The following is a 17,819-nucleotide window of genomic DNA, read 5'->3' on the forward strand; positions in this document are numbered from 1 at the left end:
AAATTTCAGCAAAAGGTTGGTGCCACCATTCAGAAGGAGTACAGAGGATCATTACTACACCATGCAATAAACCAGTGGCTTTCTCAATCTTCCCCTTTTCTCACAGTGGCTGGCATGTGGCTACCCCACTATACCGCATTTCCCAAATGCCTTAGCAGTTGTCTCAACATAATGCAGGTGACAACAGGCATTTGCTATTTCTCCCCAGGCCCACTTAAAACCTCCTTCACACACTCCTCCAGGCCACTTCCACCTTCCTTTGGGCTGGAATGGTGACAGCAGCAGTGCTATTACTAAAGATAGCAGATACTTAGACTACAAAAGCCTGAGGCCCTGAATGACTGTGTGGAGCAGAGCCCTCCTGAACTAGAACACCTATTCTGGACTGTCGGAAGACAAATAAATAACTTTTATTGTATTTTTGGCCATGGCATTTGGGGACTATTTGCTTCAAAAGTTTAGCCTATCAACTGATAAAACTGCTCACAACAGTTGCTGGTGGCATGTTTCAAGCTCTCTACTGAAGTTTTATAATTAATCATAGGTGGTGAGATTAATGCTAATTCCACTAATGAGCACTAATGCATACTGAAGACATATCATGACCTGGCATCATGTTAGTGTCTTAGTATTATTTTTACTGCACACTACATCTGTGATGGATGGGCAACATAATGGGCAATTTTCAGATGAAGAAACCAAGTCTCAGTCGAGTTGTGGAGCTTGCTCAGCACCAGACAGCTGGTTTGTGCCAGAGTTTATGCTTTTTCCACTATGTTGACATTGTAGTGATAAGAAAATGAGATGCGGGTCAACAGATATCTAATGCTTATTACTTGGCAAACTAATGAATCCTGTAGGTTTCACAATTGCTACTTACCATATTCTCATTTTTTTTCTCATTTTAGTATTATAAAAGTATACTTTGCTGCTCTGCATCTAAACAGAACAGTAACCAGTTCCTCTATTTGGGAACAGAGCGAAATGTTCCCACAGGTTTCATGTAAGCGTGACTGCTCAAAAGTCCAAGATGACTTTAAAAGTCTCTGAGTGCATTTCCACCACCAGGAAGGACAGCTTTAAAAACAGGCCCACTCTCCCTTTCTTTGATGATATAAGATCTTTGGGGCACTGTTTTGCAAAAAGGATCAGTTTCTTATATTTGAAAATTAGGACGCAGGTAACCCTTCTTTCTTAATACTCCCTCAAGTATTGCAGAGAATGTTTCAAATATGCTATGTTTATTACTTGGCAAACTAATAAATCCTGTAGGTTTCACAATTGCTACTTATCATACTTTCATTTTTTTCTCATTTTAATATTATAAAAGGATACTTCGCTGCTCTACATCTAAAATAGAACAGACGCAGAGCAGCTGTTGCAGAATCAGATCTGGACTTTTGAAACTGGAGTTCTGTCTGGACCAAGGTTTTGTCAGCAGCACATTTGCTGTTCTTGGTCTTTGAGCTTTGAAACACACTTAGTTGCTTCCTGAATTAGCATTAGGCTAATAGGCATCTGATGGTTATCTTCTAATCCGTGTATTCAAAAGTCTTGTCTATTTTGTCAGTTTCCCCTCAATCTCCCGCCAATTACTATCATCTGCATGGGTACAATGCTTTAAACACAATGTGTGAGTTATCCTCCATCCCTCAGTTATTCCTTCAACTGAACAGTTCATCTCATGTACACATGAACAAGGTATTTTTACTACTTGCTTTCTTTAAATTATCTTACATTTTTTCCTATCATCATTGTATACCTTTTCTTACTAGTACTTTCAACATGCTCACTGCTTTTGCATTTGTCAGATCTGACGCGGTTATGAATTACATTAAAATAAGAAGCACAGACACGTGCTTCAGACAGTGTGCATGGAAGTGATTCCACTGGGCACTAAAGTGACTGTGGTGGCCGCCAACACCATCCACTCATGGTAGCTGGAGTTGATTGATGATCTTTCTTTTCTTTGAAATTTTAGGTTTTGTCTTTAGTATACCAAAACTCACAAGCTTGTTCTTGAGTAGAAGAATTTTAGCATAAAAACTCATTAGGCCCACGCGTGGTGGCTCATGCCTATAATCCCAGCACTTTGAGAGGCCAAGTCGGGTGGATCACCTGAGGTCAGGAGCTCGAGACCAGCCTGGCCAACATGGTGAAACCCTGTCTACTAAAAATACAAAAATTAGCTGGCATGGTGGTGCATGGTGGCGCATGCCTGTAATCCCGGTTATTCGGGAGGCTGAGACAGGAGAATCACTTGGACCTGGGAGGCAGAGGTTACAGTGAGCCAAGACTGTGCCACTGCACTCCAGCCGGGGTGACTGTGAGACTCCATGTCAAAAAAAAAAAAAATTAGTTGAACAACCACTCCAGAGATGAATCCTTCTATTTAAACACTTCTATTCAATGTGTCTAAAACATACTGTAAGCTCTAAAGCTATTCACACATACTAAGAACCACATTTATAAAAATTCTACTTTTCAAGGTGAACCAAGATTTTGCCATTATTCTAAAGGGTTAAAATAACATGAAAAACTTAAAACTTGAAGAAAGCAGTCTCATTTAGATACACTTACACGTTCTACAAATCCATGAAATGCACAACAAGTAACAGACTGAAAATAGTGGGATCCAAAAGGTATTTCCTTTATTAAAAAAAAAAAAAAAAAAAACAGCTAGAGGCCAGGTGTGGTGGCTCACACCTGTAATCCCAGCACTTTGGGAGGCTGAGGTGGGCAGATCACAAGGTCAAGAGATCCAGACCATCCTGGCCAACTTGGTGAAAACCCATCTCTACTAAAAATACAAAAATTAGCCAGGCGTGGTGATGCGCACCTGTAGTCCCAGCTACTCGGGAGGCTGCAGCAAGAGAATTGCTTGAACCGAGGAGGCAGAGGGTGCAGTGAGCTAAGACTGTGCCACTGTACTCCAGCCTAGATGACAGAACGAGACTGTCTCAAAAAAAAAAAAAAAAAAGCTAGATGATCGATGGGCTCAAAAGTGATGATTTATGACGGCAATATCAGAGGGTATACCTCAGCAATACCACTGCCTCTTTGAAGCACTCCTAGAGGCAGGATGAAGGGGCTTTTCAAAGAGGGTAGCATGCCCTCTCTGAAGCTTCCATATGCTGCTATGACCCAGGAAATACACTCTTTAGTTATCTCTATACGAAAAAAGGGAAGAAAATAACCCTCCTACCTGTATAATTTTTGCTTATAAAGCACTTTGAAGTCTAATACATCATTTGACCTTCATATTAGGTGTCAAAATAGGCCTTATCCCTTTACCAAAGAGGTAAGGTGACCTGTTTTATTGGTCGTTGTGTTTTTGTTCTTGAGACACAGTCTCGCTCTATTCCCAGGCTGGAGTGCGGTGGCATGATCAGGGCTCACTGCAGCCTCGACTTCCTGGGCTCAAGTGATCCTCCCGCCTCAGTTTCCCAAAGTAGCTGGGACTACAGGCGTGCACTACCACACCTGGCTAAATCTTTTTTAATTTTAGTAGAGACGAGGTCTCACTATGTTGCCCAGGCTGGTTTCAAACTCCTGAGCTCAAGTGACGCTCCCACCTCAGCCTCCCAAAGTGCTGAGATTATAGGTGTGAGCCGCCACACCTGGCCTAAGTTGACCTGTTAATAGGTAGGAGGACAGGGACGCAAATGCATGTCATCTCCACATCTGAAGCTTGCTCCTTCCTCAGGGTCTCCCAGAGAGAACATATATATGCTCTTACGCATAACAGCCACTGCGGTCATCATCCATCTGCCACATTACAGAAATTCTTACAGCTGCTGGAGCTCTATGAGCAGAGTTAAAGCAATCTTATCTGCCTCGTATCTATTCTATTTAAACACAAAAACTGCCATGAATATTTATGCAAAAGCTTCCAAAAAAGAAAAACTGAAAGCTAATAACATCAGAAGCTAGTGGACTTCCTGCAGACATCAAGTCAGAATAACCCTCTGTAATCAGTGAAGATCCCAAATGGATCTGGGGGTGTACCCCATCTGACTGGCCAAAAGATAGTATGAAGAATAGTAACTACAGTTAAACTTAGAAGTATGGCAGTTCAAATCTAAATAAGCAACTGGGTTACAAAAAGATGCTGCTGACAACATTAATATTACATGGTTACAAAATAGGCTTCCCCCAGAGTCTGTCATATGAGAAGAATTATTCTAATTATGTTCACTATTTAAACTGGTTTGAGAAACAGTTGATTCTGGCTTCTAACTTAATATTCCCTTTGTTTATAAGTAGGGTTATAGGCCGGATGCAGTGGCTCAGGCCTGTAATCCCAGCACTTTGGAAAGCTGAGGCAGGAGGATCACCTAAGGTCAGGAGTTCAAGACCAGCCTGGCCAACATGGGGAAACCCCATCTCTACAAAAATACAAAAATTAGCCAGGCATGATGGTGGGTGCCTGTAATCCCAGCTACTCAGGAGGCTGAGGCAGAAGAATCACTTGAACCCAAGAGGCAGAGGTTGCAGTGACCCAAGATCGCACCACTGCACTCCAGCTTGGGCAACAGAGCAAGATTCCATCTCAAAATAATAATAATAAATAATAATAATGCTAGGGCTGTACAGTCAAATAAATGCCAAGTGCCTTTAATTCCAAATAAACCAGAAAGCTCCAACAAACAGAACATTGTCAGGACTCAATTTTTACGGTAAAGATGAAAATGAAGAATTAACAGCATAAAACCAAGAGTTTATTTTTATTTATTTTTTTTTTTTTGAGACAGAGTCTCTCTCTGTTGCCCAGGCTGAAATACAGTGGCATGATCTCGGCTCACTGTAAGCTCCACCTCCTGGGTTCACGCCATTCTCCTGCCTCAGCCTCCCGAGTAGCTGGGACTACAGGCGCCCGCCACCACGCCTACTAATTTTTTGTATTTTTAGTAGAGACGGAGTTTCACCGTGTTAGCCAGGATGGTCTCCATCTCCTGACCTCGTGATCCACCCACCTCAGCCTCCGAAAGTGCTGGGATTACAGGCATGAGCCACTGCGCCCAGCCAAGATCTAGTTTCACTATTAATCAAGATAGAATGAATTCAAATACTCTGAGAATCAGTGGTCTATAACTCACCCATTTTGCCAACCAGGTCATTGAAATAATCAGATCATCCTCTTTTCAGCCATTTTAAACAAAAAGGCAATTTCCCAATGATGACTATAATATTAAGTTTCTGAGCAAACTGGGATTTAGCTTTTTGCTTCTAAAATAACGGGAGAGGCAGAATAATGGAACTCTGCTTCAATAAAGTTATAAAGAATAATAATAGAGACAGGAGAGATTTTCCTAAGGCCAAGTAGACTAACAAGATGAAAAGCGGGACAGTAAATTTTATTGCTAAAAATATGGTACGAACTCCTTGTAGAGTGATTTTACTGACACATCAATTAGGACAATGGAAACCCGAGCAAATCTTTTCCTTATTTATCTAATATTGTTCCAAGCAAAATCCATGTGCAGAGACTACTGAATACCCCGACTTGAAAGTACAGCAGACTCTAATATGATGTGAGATTTTACGGCACATGTTTCACTAAACATTGTCAGCTGCTGCAGTGGCTCAGATCTGTAATTCCAGCGCTTTGGGAGGCCCAGTCAGAAGATCGTTTGCACCCAGGAGTTTGAGACCAGCCTGGGCAACACGGTGAAACCCTGTCTTTACAGAAAATACAAAAGTTAGCTGGGCGTGGTTGTGCACGCCTGTATTTCCAGCTACTTGGAAGGCGAAGGTGGGAAGATCGCCTGAGCCTGGGGAGGTCAGGGTTACAGTGAGCCGCGATCTCACCACTGCATTCCAGCCTGGGAGACAGAGCAGTGCTCTGTCTCAAAAACAAAACAAAACAATAAAGAACGACAACAACTAAAAACATTGTCTTTGGTGTCCGAGTTTATTTTGAGCATGTTAGAGCACAGAACGTAAGTCATATTAGATGAACAATAGCTCACTCCTATTGCACCATCCCCTAAAACACCATTAAGCAACACACAAACAACAGAACTGGGCAGCAACATCTTTGGAAAATGCAGTGATGCAGAGCTGGGGCAGGTTGCTTGGGCAAAGCATTCACATGTGAGGGAGTTTCAAAGGCCACTCTTATATTCTCATCCAGGGAGACGCCTGAAATAGGATCCATGAAGAAGCAAAAGACAAGCAAGAGAAATAAAGGAATTGTGAAATATAAAGTGTAAGCATAAAATAATAAAGGATTATTGAGAAAATATTCAGAATCTTAAAAACATGATGAAAAAAACATGATTGATACAGGAAGTCCTGATGAAATGGAACATAAAACTTAACTACAAATAATAATAGAAAAATAATAGGCTGGGCACAGTGGCTCACGCCTATAATCCCAGCACTTTGGGGGCCAAGGTGGGCAGGTCACTTGGGGTCAGGAGTTTGAGACCAGCCTGGCCAACATGGCGAAGCCCCATCTCTACTAAAAATATAAAAGTTAGCTGGGCGTGGTGATGGGCACCTGTAATCCCAGCTACTCAGGAGGCGAGGCAGGAGAATCGCTTGAACACTGGAGGTAGAGAATGAGACTCTATCTCAAGAAATAATAATAGAAAACAATATTCATATCATATGTAATGCTTTACAAAACACTTTTATGTATATTATTTCGTTTGATTCTCACATTAACCCAATGGCATGTAGCTACTTTAACGTCCATTTTATGGATTGGGAAACTTAGCCTCAGAGAGGTTGAACAACTGACCTTGAAGTGGTCAACAAATCTCCCGACTCAGGAATCTAGCATACTACTTTTAATGAGTTCAGTAAGTGAATCAATGCTAGTATCTCCCACAATGCAGCTGTACATTATGAAGTTGGTAACAAAACTGAGTAAACCCTTAGACTAGAAATATGTTTTTCTCTTTTCTAATTTATATCAAGCTTTTTATTTTAGAAATTTTGATTATTTGTTTGCTTTTAAAAAGCACAACAGCTTAAGTGAATTTTAAGGTGCTAGCATTTTGTGATTCTATCTTATATAAGATTTTATTCTACAAATTACCTACCATGAAATTCTATTACAGTTACACAGAAACCACTTGGGTAATTGTGTAGCCCTCTGATTAGGGCTCCACTCTTGAATTAATAAGATATGCACAATTAATTACTTATCCGTTTTTACCTGGTATGTCCAATGCTTTATTTCTCACAAAAATTATATTGAAATGCTTCCTTCATGTATACTAGAATGGAATACACATCACGGCAAATGACCCCTAGCTTGGGATAGGATTATTCCCCTTTTGTCTCTATATCCGATTTAATCCTCCAAATTCTAGCTTGTGTTTCGGAAGCACATGATCTCTATTTACCATGGTGGTCCTTGTTCTAAGGTGTGAACCCCCTTGCCTTCCAGAGACTGACAATATGGCTGTCTGCAGTCAGAACCAGGCAATGCCACACTGGTTCCTCTAACCGCAGGCACAAGGTATCTACTCTGGAGTGGGATGCAGGCTTCTCAACCCAGCCTACTCACCAAGCTCAGTACTCACCTCCGCTTAAATCACCTTAAAGTGTTATTTTTGCTAATACTGCTTTTCACTCTTAACCTGAAGCCCAAGTGACAGAAAACTACAAACTTTTGTTGCTATGCAATAACACTTTGAGATGAATGAGAATCCTAGAAATAATTCAGCATATTCTTTTCTATTCTTTCAAAGATGTGTTCTGATCTCAGTAACTCTCTTCTGAATCTCTCCTTTTAAAAGGCAAACCAATGAAGTCCAGTTTTACAGAACTGATCATTTCAGAGTGGACAGCGCTCTTAATTTTAGTTTGAAAGAAAGGTATAGAAGAAGGAAAATCTAAGTGGAAGTTTCATATTATATCTTAAAATCATTTTACAGGTTGGTACTTAAGGGCTCTCTACTCATGGAAACGTAACACTATGAGTTACAATAACACTTAAAAATACAAGTGAACTGTAATCCCAGCACTTTGGGAGGCATGGGCAAGAGGATCACTTGAGCCCAGAAGTTCAAGAGCAGCCTGGGCAACATGGTGAGACCCCTGTCTCTGCAAGGAATAAAAAAATTAGCTGGGCATGGAAGCATGCATCTGTAGTCCAAGCTTCTTGGGAGGCTGAGGAAGGAGGATCACCTGAGCCCAGGAGTTTGAGGCTGTAGTGAGTCATTACTGCACCTTGGCACTCCAGCCTGGGTGACGCCGCAAGATCCTGTTTCTAAAAATACACACACACGCACACAAAAACTTAAAAACACCATAGTTTCAGTGTCAAGTTTACAACTAAAATATACATTTTAGTGGCGTGTTTTTGTGATCATTAGTTGTTATAGAAAAATGACAGGCTTAAAAACAGGTATCAGAGCCTTGGGGCAGTGTGGAAAGCGTGCATACGTGTGTTGTGTGCACATGTTTGCATGCAATGTGTGGCATGTGTGTGCCTGTGTGGTGGGGGTGGAGAGCTAAGAGGCCTCATCTGTAACTCCACCTGGTTAAAGAATGTATCACAGGGAAGACTTTTGCTCAAGGCTTTTTAATCTGCCAGCTACAAGGTCTTCTTTTTTTGTGTGTATAATGTTTTGAATCCCAGATGTTTGGTTCTAATTTTTTTTTTTATCTCCTGTTTTGCAGTGTGGCCCACTCTGAAGGCCATTTCTGTAAAAATAATGAAGAATTCTCTGGAGATAAAATGTAAAAGTAAGCAGATATAGTTTGATTCAAGGTCCCCTTCAGGGGCAAGGACAGTCGGTACTGATTAATGAGTTCCAAGCCTGCAAATTACATACAAGCGGAGAAACACAGAGGAGCTTATCTTTCAGGTGGCAGAGTCTGCCATTCTCCCAACCACATGCAGGACGGCTCTAAGTGGGGGTGGGGGACATCACTGCATTCAGATGGCTGTCCACGTAGAGGGCCTCTAAGGGTCTCTTCAGCTGCAGGGGACTAGAAGTTCATACCCAAACTCCCCTAGGTAGGGTGAGTCTGTTCACACAGCATGCCACTGTCTTTTTCTCTGAGTCCCATTAACTCCCCATTACATTCATCCTCGCCTGGGAATGGCATCTACTCTGAACCTGTATGTCTCAAAACCTGGTAGGAGGATAGAGAAACCCAGCTATTCCCCAGCACCTCCAGTTCAGTGTAGGCACCCAGTAACCCTGCATGTTCACCGTGATCCACAGAGAACCACAACACTGACTCAGTATTAAGCAGAGCATCACTTCAGAGGTTCCTCAGCTGCATCACCACTGCCAAAAAATAAGGACAAGCCAGCTATTTTACAGAAGGTAACAGCTTTGCAGAATAAAAACCATATACTCAGTTCTAATCTAGATGTTACTTCAGCCTCCTCCTCAGCTTGGAAAATCCCGCCAGACAGCCTTCTTTTGCCTCCAACTCTTCATATGAAGAATGCGAAGGATCAAGCCTGGGCTCCTGATAAGAACAACATATTTTACTGCTCTACATACTTGCTAGAGGATGTGGGTTGGGGGTGAGAGAACGGCATCCTGTAATTGAAGGACTTCAGGAGGCAATTGTTGCTGCTTCCATCAGACAATACTAGGCAAGCTGCTTTCTCCTATTTATACATTTTATCAGCTTCCTTTGTAAAGAGTCGGTGTTACTAAATTTAACATCTACAGAAGAAACGGATCCCTTACTGCCCCAGTCCCCTATCTTTTTGGCATCGGCAACCGATTTTGTGGAAGACAATTTTTCCACAGATAGGGGGCGCCAGAGGAATAGCTTCGGGATGATTCACGTGCATTACATTTATTGTGCACTTTATTTCTATAATTATTACATACTCATCAAAATTCATAATGCAGAATCGGTGGCTTTCTTTCCTTCAACTAGACAGTCCCATCTGAGGGTAATGTGAGGCAGTGACAGATCGTCAGGCATTAGATTCTCATGAGGAGCATACAACCTAGATCCCTCATATGCGCAGTTCACAATAGGGTTCATGCTCCTACGAGAATCTAATGCTTCTGATGATCTGACAGGAGGCGGGGCCCAGGGAGTAATGCTCGCTCGCTTGCTTGCCTGCTGCTCACCTCCTGCCATGTGGCCCGGTTCCTAACAGATTACAGACCAATGGTACCTCAGGGATAGGGGCGCCTGCCTTATAGGATACTGCCCCAAGGATCGGTGCTGCCTGTAAGGACTGAAACTTCCATTCCCTAACTAGAGATCTTCTACTGTGTTGGTGCTATGCTTTCCAGGTATCTGGTACTTATTCAGGCAGTCTTACTTTTGGATATTTATTTGGTATAATAAAAATTTTAAATCAACAAAAATATATCCTTAGAAAATCTTCTGTAAAGATTGTCATGCGTGTGTAGAAAGATACTCTGAGACTGGACCTTAAGGTTTCCAAAGCCTGCAGCAGCCATCAAACAATTCTCAGATTCCTAAGATTTGCTTCTCATGGCTATCAGGGTGAAGCAAAAATTCTTCACTTTTAGAACTGGGGCAAGTCTTCCACTGTTCTGCAAGCGATCTCCTTGAATGAAGCCATTTACTAATGAAGATATAACTTGGGTTACATTGGTATAAAATCATATCCAAATGCAAACCTACAGATTGGGTGGTTTGGTGTTCTGGTTAAAACTACAGAAACTGTTGCATGGCAGGAAGGTACAGCTCTCTACATTTTTATATGTGAGAAGATTAGCTGTTACCCAGGTGGACCAAAAGATATGTTTTGAGTCTCGGAGGGGAGGGCTGTAGTGAAAACCAGCTCAGGAATGCAACTTGACCAAAGAATACATCATCTGTGCCTTATTTACAGAAATAAAATTGAGTTGACCTTGCCACATACCACTGGGTTTCCTATCACACCCCTGCCTAACTGCTACTCAAATACAAAAGTCTAGACCTTGTGGTGTGGCTTATTCATTCAAACGGTATGGCTACCCTCTTTAATAGCTAGTAGCGATAGGAAAAAAACATTCTTTCTGTCATACAGGCATCAAGTGTTGCTTTAAGATCTGCGTGTGTAGAGCTAGAGTGAAATTTCTGAGAAATCACCTCAGCAAACAGAGTCCATCTGTACCGTTAACTCCTAGGACTCCATTTGGCTGCCTGCAGCCCTGCTGACAAGGATATGAGGTCCTGTCCTGGCTCACCAGGAGAGAGTGCTGCGATTGTTTAGTGATGTCTGTGGCAGGGGCATCATAGGAAGTACCTGCACCTGGGCTCTGTGGTCACTAAACAATTTAAAAGTCTCTCATTTTATACATTAAGAAAACAAAAGTCCTGCAGAGACATAGTCAAAATGAAAATCCAGTTCTTCTGACCACTTGCTCTCATTATATTACCATAGCTCAAAAATGGACTGGAGGCCCACCATCCCTTATCAACAATTCTAAACTCCAAAAAGCTCTGAAAATATGTAGCTCCTATCAGGGAGGATCCTAACTTGAACTAACATGAGGCTACTTACGGTATTTATAGCATTTGTTTACAGAGTGTTGCCCCAGACCTTGCTGGGAGGCATTATATATTACATAGTACATGCTCAGTATTTCTTTTATAAAAATCTGGAAAAAAGCTGAAATCTGAAACACTTCTGGGCCCAGATGTATTGGATAAGGGGTGGCAGGCCTGCACTACTGACCCGACAGCCTACAGGGGTGTGGTAGGTGTCATGGCCTTAAAAGATGCCCACGCCCTAACCTGGAACTTGTAAATCTGTTATGTTATGCAGCAAAAGGAACTCCTCAGACATTAATTACCAGCTATGGACCTTAAAATGAGATTATCCAGGATTAACTGTGGGCCCAAACTAATCACAGGCGCTCTTCAAAAGCAGAGAACTTTCTCCAGCTGGAGTCAGAGAGAGATAGCAGAAGAGGAAGTCAGAGAGAGACAGCAGAAGAGGAAGTCAGAGAGGGCTTCTAAGCAGGAGGACCCAATCTGCCATTGCTTGAGGGGCCACTCAGAAAGCATAAGGAATGCAGGTGGCTCCAGGTACAAAGACTGGCCCCTGGCTGATGCCCAGCAAGGAATTCAGGGCCTTCCGCTGATTCATTTGGCCAACAACGTGAATATACCTGGAAGCGGATTCTTCTCCAGGGCCTCCAGATAAGAGCCCATCATGGCTGACATCTTGATTTCAGCCTCATAAGACCCTAATCAGAGAACCCAGTCCTGCTATGTCAGACTTCCCACCTGAGGAGCTGGGAGATAACACATGGGGAAAACTAATACATGGAACAAGACTGACTCTTCTTCCATAAGGTGTCCTGTTAGCATCTACTCAAATTTACCTTTCTGCGTCCCAGTCAAAGCACTTTACCCCATCAGACTGTTCCCCTGCATTCTCTCTCCCCGACACACGAGGCTTTGCACTTTCTTACCACTGACATTTCACCAGCCAGGACTGCAGAGTCCTTTCCCCCCAGGCCTCTCTGCCTTTCTCTGCCACCCGCTCCATCCCTGCCTTCCACAAACCAGTGAACAGGCCACTGGCCTCCTAGAACGTGATTAAATCCTGCCCTACAGGGCAGTCACTGCTGCTCTTTCCAGGGGTTAAAACTCCTGAAAGATGCAAACCTCATCTTACGCCTCCCTCGTGGCACTGTAATGCCTATCATTACACAGAATAAACCTTGATGGATATTTGCTCAGAGAATGACTGATGCAGCCCAACCAGCCCAACAGTGCTGGGCACCGAAGTGTGCAGCCCCTGGGTAGGAGACGGTCACACAGGGGAAGGACAATGTCTAGTGCTCTTAGTTGAAATAACCCCTTAGATTTGTACCGGGATTTGCGGTTTTCAAAGAATTTCCAAATATATTATCTCATGTCATTTTTTACTATCTCATCTTTTTTTTTTTTCACCAAAAACCCATGAGATAAACAAGGCAAGTTTTTTTAAAAATCCCAGTTTTTCGGCACACTAGGAGATTGTGTCCCGCACCTGGCTCGGAGGGTCCTATGCCCACAGAGTCTCGCTGATTGCTAGCACAGCAGTCTGAGATCACGCTGCAAGGCAGCAGCGAGGCTGGGGGAGGGGCGCCCGCCATTGCCCAGGCTTGCTTAGGTAAACAAAGCAGCCAGGAAGCTCGAACTGGGTGGAGCCCACCACAGCTCAAGGAGGCCTGCCTGCCTCTGCAGGCTCCACCTCTGGGGGCAGGGCACAGACAACCAAAAACTCAGCGAGAACCTCCACAGCCTTAAATGTCCCTGTCTGACTGACAGCTTTGAAGAGAGTAGTGGTTCTCCCAGAACGCAGCTGGAGATCTGAGAACAGACAGACTGCCTCCTAAAGTGGGTCCCTCACCCCTGAGCAGCCTAACTGGGAGGCACCCCCCCAGTAGGGACAGACTGACACCTCATTCAACCGGGTACTCCTCTGAGACAAAACTTTCAGAGGAACTATCAGACAGCTGAATTTGTGGTCTCACGAAAATCCGCTGTTCTGCAGCCACCGGTGCTGACACCCAGCCAAACAGGGTCTGGAGTGGACCTCTAGTAAACTCCAACAGACCTGCAGCTGAGGGTCTTGTCTGGTAGAAGGAAAATTAACAAACAGAAAGGACATCCACACCAAAAACCCATCTGTACATCACCATCATTGAAGACAAAAAGTAGACAAAACCACAAAGATGAGGAAAAAACAGACCAAAAAAACTGGAAACTCTAAAAAACAGAGCACCTCTCCTCCTCCAAAGGAACGCAGTTCCTCACCAGCAACGGAACAAAGCTGGATGGAGGATGACTTTGATGAATTGAGAGAAGAAGGCTTCAGACGATCAAACTACTCTGAGCTACGAGAGGAAATTCAAAACAATAGCAAAGAAGTTAAAAACTTTGAAAAAAAATTAGAAGAATGGATAACTAGAATAACCAATGGAGAGAAGGGCTTAAAGGAGATGATGGAGCTGAAAGCCAAGTTTCGAGAACTACGCGAAGAATGCAGAAGCCTCAGTAGCAGACGCGATCAACTGGAAGAAAGGGTATCGCTGATAGAAGATGAAATGAATGAAATGAAGAGAGAAGGGAAGTTTAGAGAAAAAAGAATAAAAAGAAATGAACAAAGCCTCCAAGAAATTTGGGACTATGTGAAAAGACCAAACCTACGTCTGATTGGTGTACCTGAAAATGATGGGGAGAATGGAACCAAGTTGGAAAACACTCTGCAAGATATTATCCAGGAGAACTTCCCCAATCTAGCAAGGCAGGCCAGCATTCAGATTCAGGAAATACAGAGAACGCCACAAAGATACTCCTCGAGAAGGGCAACTCCAAGACACATAATTGTCAGATTCACCAAAGTTGAAATGAAGGAAAAAATGTTAAGGGCAGCCAGAGAGAAAGGTCGGGTTACCCACAAAAGGAAGCCCATCAGACTAACAGCTGATCTCTCAGCAGAAACTCTACAAGCCAGAAGAGAGTGGGGGCCGATATTCAACATTCTTAAAGAAAAGAATTTTCAACCCAGAATTTCCTATCCCACCAAACTAAGCTTCATAAGTGAAGGAGAAATAAAATACTTTACAGACAAGCAAACGCTGAGTGATTTTGTCACCACCAGGCCTGCCCTAAAAGAGCTCCTGAAGGAAGCACTAAACATAGAAAGGAACAACCGGTACCAGCCCCTGCAAAAACATGCCAAATTGTAAAGACCATCGAGGCTAGGAAGAAACTATAGCAACTAACAAGCAAAATAACCAACTAACATCATAATGACAGGATCAGATTCACACATAACAATATTCACGTTAAATGTAAATGGGCTAAATGCTCCAATCAAAAGACACAGACTGGCAAACTGGATAAGGAGTCAGGACCCATCAGTGTGCTGTATTCAGGAAACCCATCTCACGTGCAGAGACACACATAGACTCAAAATAAAGGGATGGAGGAAGATCTATCAAGCAACTGGAAAACAAAAAAAGGCAGGGGTTGCAATCCTAGTCTCTGATAAAATAGACTTTAAACCAACAAAGATCAAAAGAGACAAAGAAGGCCATTACATAATGGTAAAGGGATCAATTCAACAAGAAGAGCTAACTATCCTAAATATATATGCACCCAACACAGGAGCACCCAGATTCATAAAGCAAGTCCTCAGTGACCTACAAAGGGACTTAAACTCCCACACAATAATAATGGGAGATTTTAACACCCCACTGTCAGCATTAGACAGATCAACGAGACAGAAAGTTAACAAGGATATCCAGGAATTGAACTCAGCTCTACATAAAGTGGACCTAATAGACATCTACAGAACTCTCCACCCCAAATCAACAGAATATACATTTTTTTCAGCACCACACCACACCTATTCCAAAATTGACCACATAGTTGGAAGTAAAGCTCTTCTCAGCAAATGTAAAAGAACAGAGATTATAACAAACTGTCTCTCAGACCACAGTGCAATCAAACTAGAACTCAGGATTAAGAAACTCAGTCAAAACCGCTCAACTACATGGAAACTGAACAACCTGCTCCTGAATGACTATTGGGTACATAATGAAATGAAGGCAGAAATAAAGATGTTCTTTGAAACCAATGAGAACAAAGACACAACATACCAGAATCTCTGGGACACGTTCAAAGCAGTGTGTAGAGGGAAATTTATAGCACTAAATGCCCACAAGAGAAAGCAGGAAAGATCCAAAATTGACACCCTAACATCACAATTAAAAGAACTAGAAAAGCAAGAACAAACACATTCAAAAGCTAGCAGAAGGCAAGAAATAACTAAGATCAGAGAAGAACTGAAGGAAATAGAGACACAAAAAACCCTTCAAAAAATTAATGAATCCAGGAGCTGGTTTTTTGAAAAGATCAACAAAATTGATGGACCGCTAGCAAGACTAATAAAGAAGAAAACAGAGAAGAATCAAATAGATGCAATAAAAAACGAAAAAGGGGATATCACCACCGATCCCACAGAAATACAATCTACCATCAGAGAATACTACAAACACCTCTATGCAAATAAACTAGAAAATCTAGAAGAAATGGATAAATTCCTCGACAAATACACCCTCCCAAAACTAAACCAGGAAGAAGTTGAATCTCTGAATAGACCAATAACAGGTTCTGAAATTGTGGCAATAATCAATAGCTTACCAACCAAAAAGAGTCCAGGACCTGATGGATTCACAGCTGAATTCTACCAGAAGTACAAGGAGGAACTGGTACCATTCCTTCTGAAACTATTCCAATTGATAGAAAAAGAGGGAATCCTCCCTAACACATTTTACGAAGCCAGCATCGTCCTGATACCAAAACCTGGCAGAGACATAACCAAAAAAGAGAATTTCAGACCAATATCCTTGATGAACATTGATGCAAAAATCCTCAATAAAATACTGGCAAACCGAATCCAGCAGCACATCAAAAAGCTTATCCACCATGATCAAGTGGGCTTCATCCCTGGGATGCAAGGCTGGTTCAACATACGCAAATCAATAAATGTAATCCAGCATATAAACAGAACCAAAGACAAAAACCACATGATTATCTCAATAGATGCAGAAAAGGCCTTTGACAAAATTCAACAACACTTCATGCTAAAAACTCTCAATAAATTAGGTATTGATGGGACGTATCTCAAAATAATAAGAGCTATCTACAACAAACCCACAGCCAATATCATAGTGAATGGGCAAAAACTGGAAGCATTCCCTCTGAAAACTGGCACAAGACAGGGATGCCCTCTCTCACCGCTCCTATTCAACATAGTGCTGGAAGTTCTGGCCAGAGCAATCAGGCAGGAGAAGGAAATAAAGGGTATTCAATTAGGAAAAGAGGAAGTCAAATTGTCCCTGTTTGCAGATGACATGATTGTATATCTAGAAAACCCCATTGTCTCAGCCCAAAATCTCCTTAAGCTGATTAGCAACTTCAGCAAAGTCTCAGGATACAAAATTAATGTACAAAAATCACAAGCATTCTTGCACACCAATAACAGACAAACAGAGAGCCAAATCATGAGTGAACTCCCATTCACAATTGCTTCAAAGAGAATAAAATACCTAGGAATCCAACTTACAAGGGATGTGAAGGACCTCTTCAAGGAGAACTACAAACCACTGCTCAATGAAATAAAAGAGGATACAAACAAATGGAAGAACATTCCATGCTCATGGGTTGGAAGAATCAATATCGTGAAAATGGCCATACTGCCCAAGGTAATTTATAGATTCAATGCCATCCCCATCAAGCTACCAACGACTTTCTTCACAGAATTGGAAAAAACTACTTTAAAGTTCATATGGAACCAAAAAAGAGCCCTCATCGCCAAGTCAATCCTAAGCCAAGAGAACAAAGCTGGAGGCATCATGCTACCTGACTTCAAACTATACTACAAGGCTACAATAACCAAAACAGCATGGTACTGGTACCACAACAGAGACATAGATCAATGGAACAGAACAGAGCCCTCAGAAATGATGCCGCATAGCTACAACTATCTGATCTTTGACAAACCTGACAAAAACAAGAAATGGGGAAAGGATTCCCTATTTAATAAATGGTGCTGGGAAAACTGGCTAGCCATATGTAGAAAGCTGCAACTGGATCCCTTCCTTACACCTTATACAAAAATTAATTCAAGATGGATTAAAGACTTATATGTTAGACCTAAAACCATTAAAATCCTACAAGAAAACCTAGGCAATACCATTCAGGACATAGGCGTGGGCAAGGACTTCATGTCTAAAACACCAAAAGCAATGGCAACAAAAGCCAAAATCGACAAATGGGATCTCATTAAACTAAAGAGCTTCTGCACAGCAAAAGAAACTATCATCAAAGTGAACAGGCAACCTAAACAATGGGAGAAA

General features: G+C 42.2%; 1 protein-coding gene across 1 annotated transcript in view; it reads right to left on the bottom strand.

The window, feature by feature from the left end:
* Positions 1 to 17,819, bottom strand: part of SH2D4A (SH2 domain containing 4A) — an 89,929-nt gene that overhangs the window by 39,478 nt on the left and 32,632 nt on the right. The window lies entirely within an intron of this gene.

This window comes from Symphalangus syndactylus, chromosome 1 (genome assembly GCF_028878055.3).
Source record: "Symphalangus syndactylus isolate Jambi chromosome 1, NHGRI_mSymSyn1-v2.1_pri, whole genome shotgun sequence".
Classification (NCBI taxonomy): domain Eukaryota; kingdom Metazoa; phylum Chordata; class Mammalia; order Primates; family Hylobatidae; genus Symphalangus; species Symphalangus syndactylus.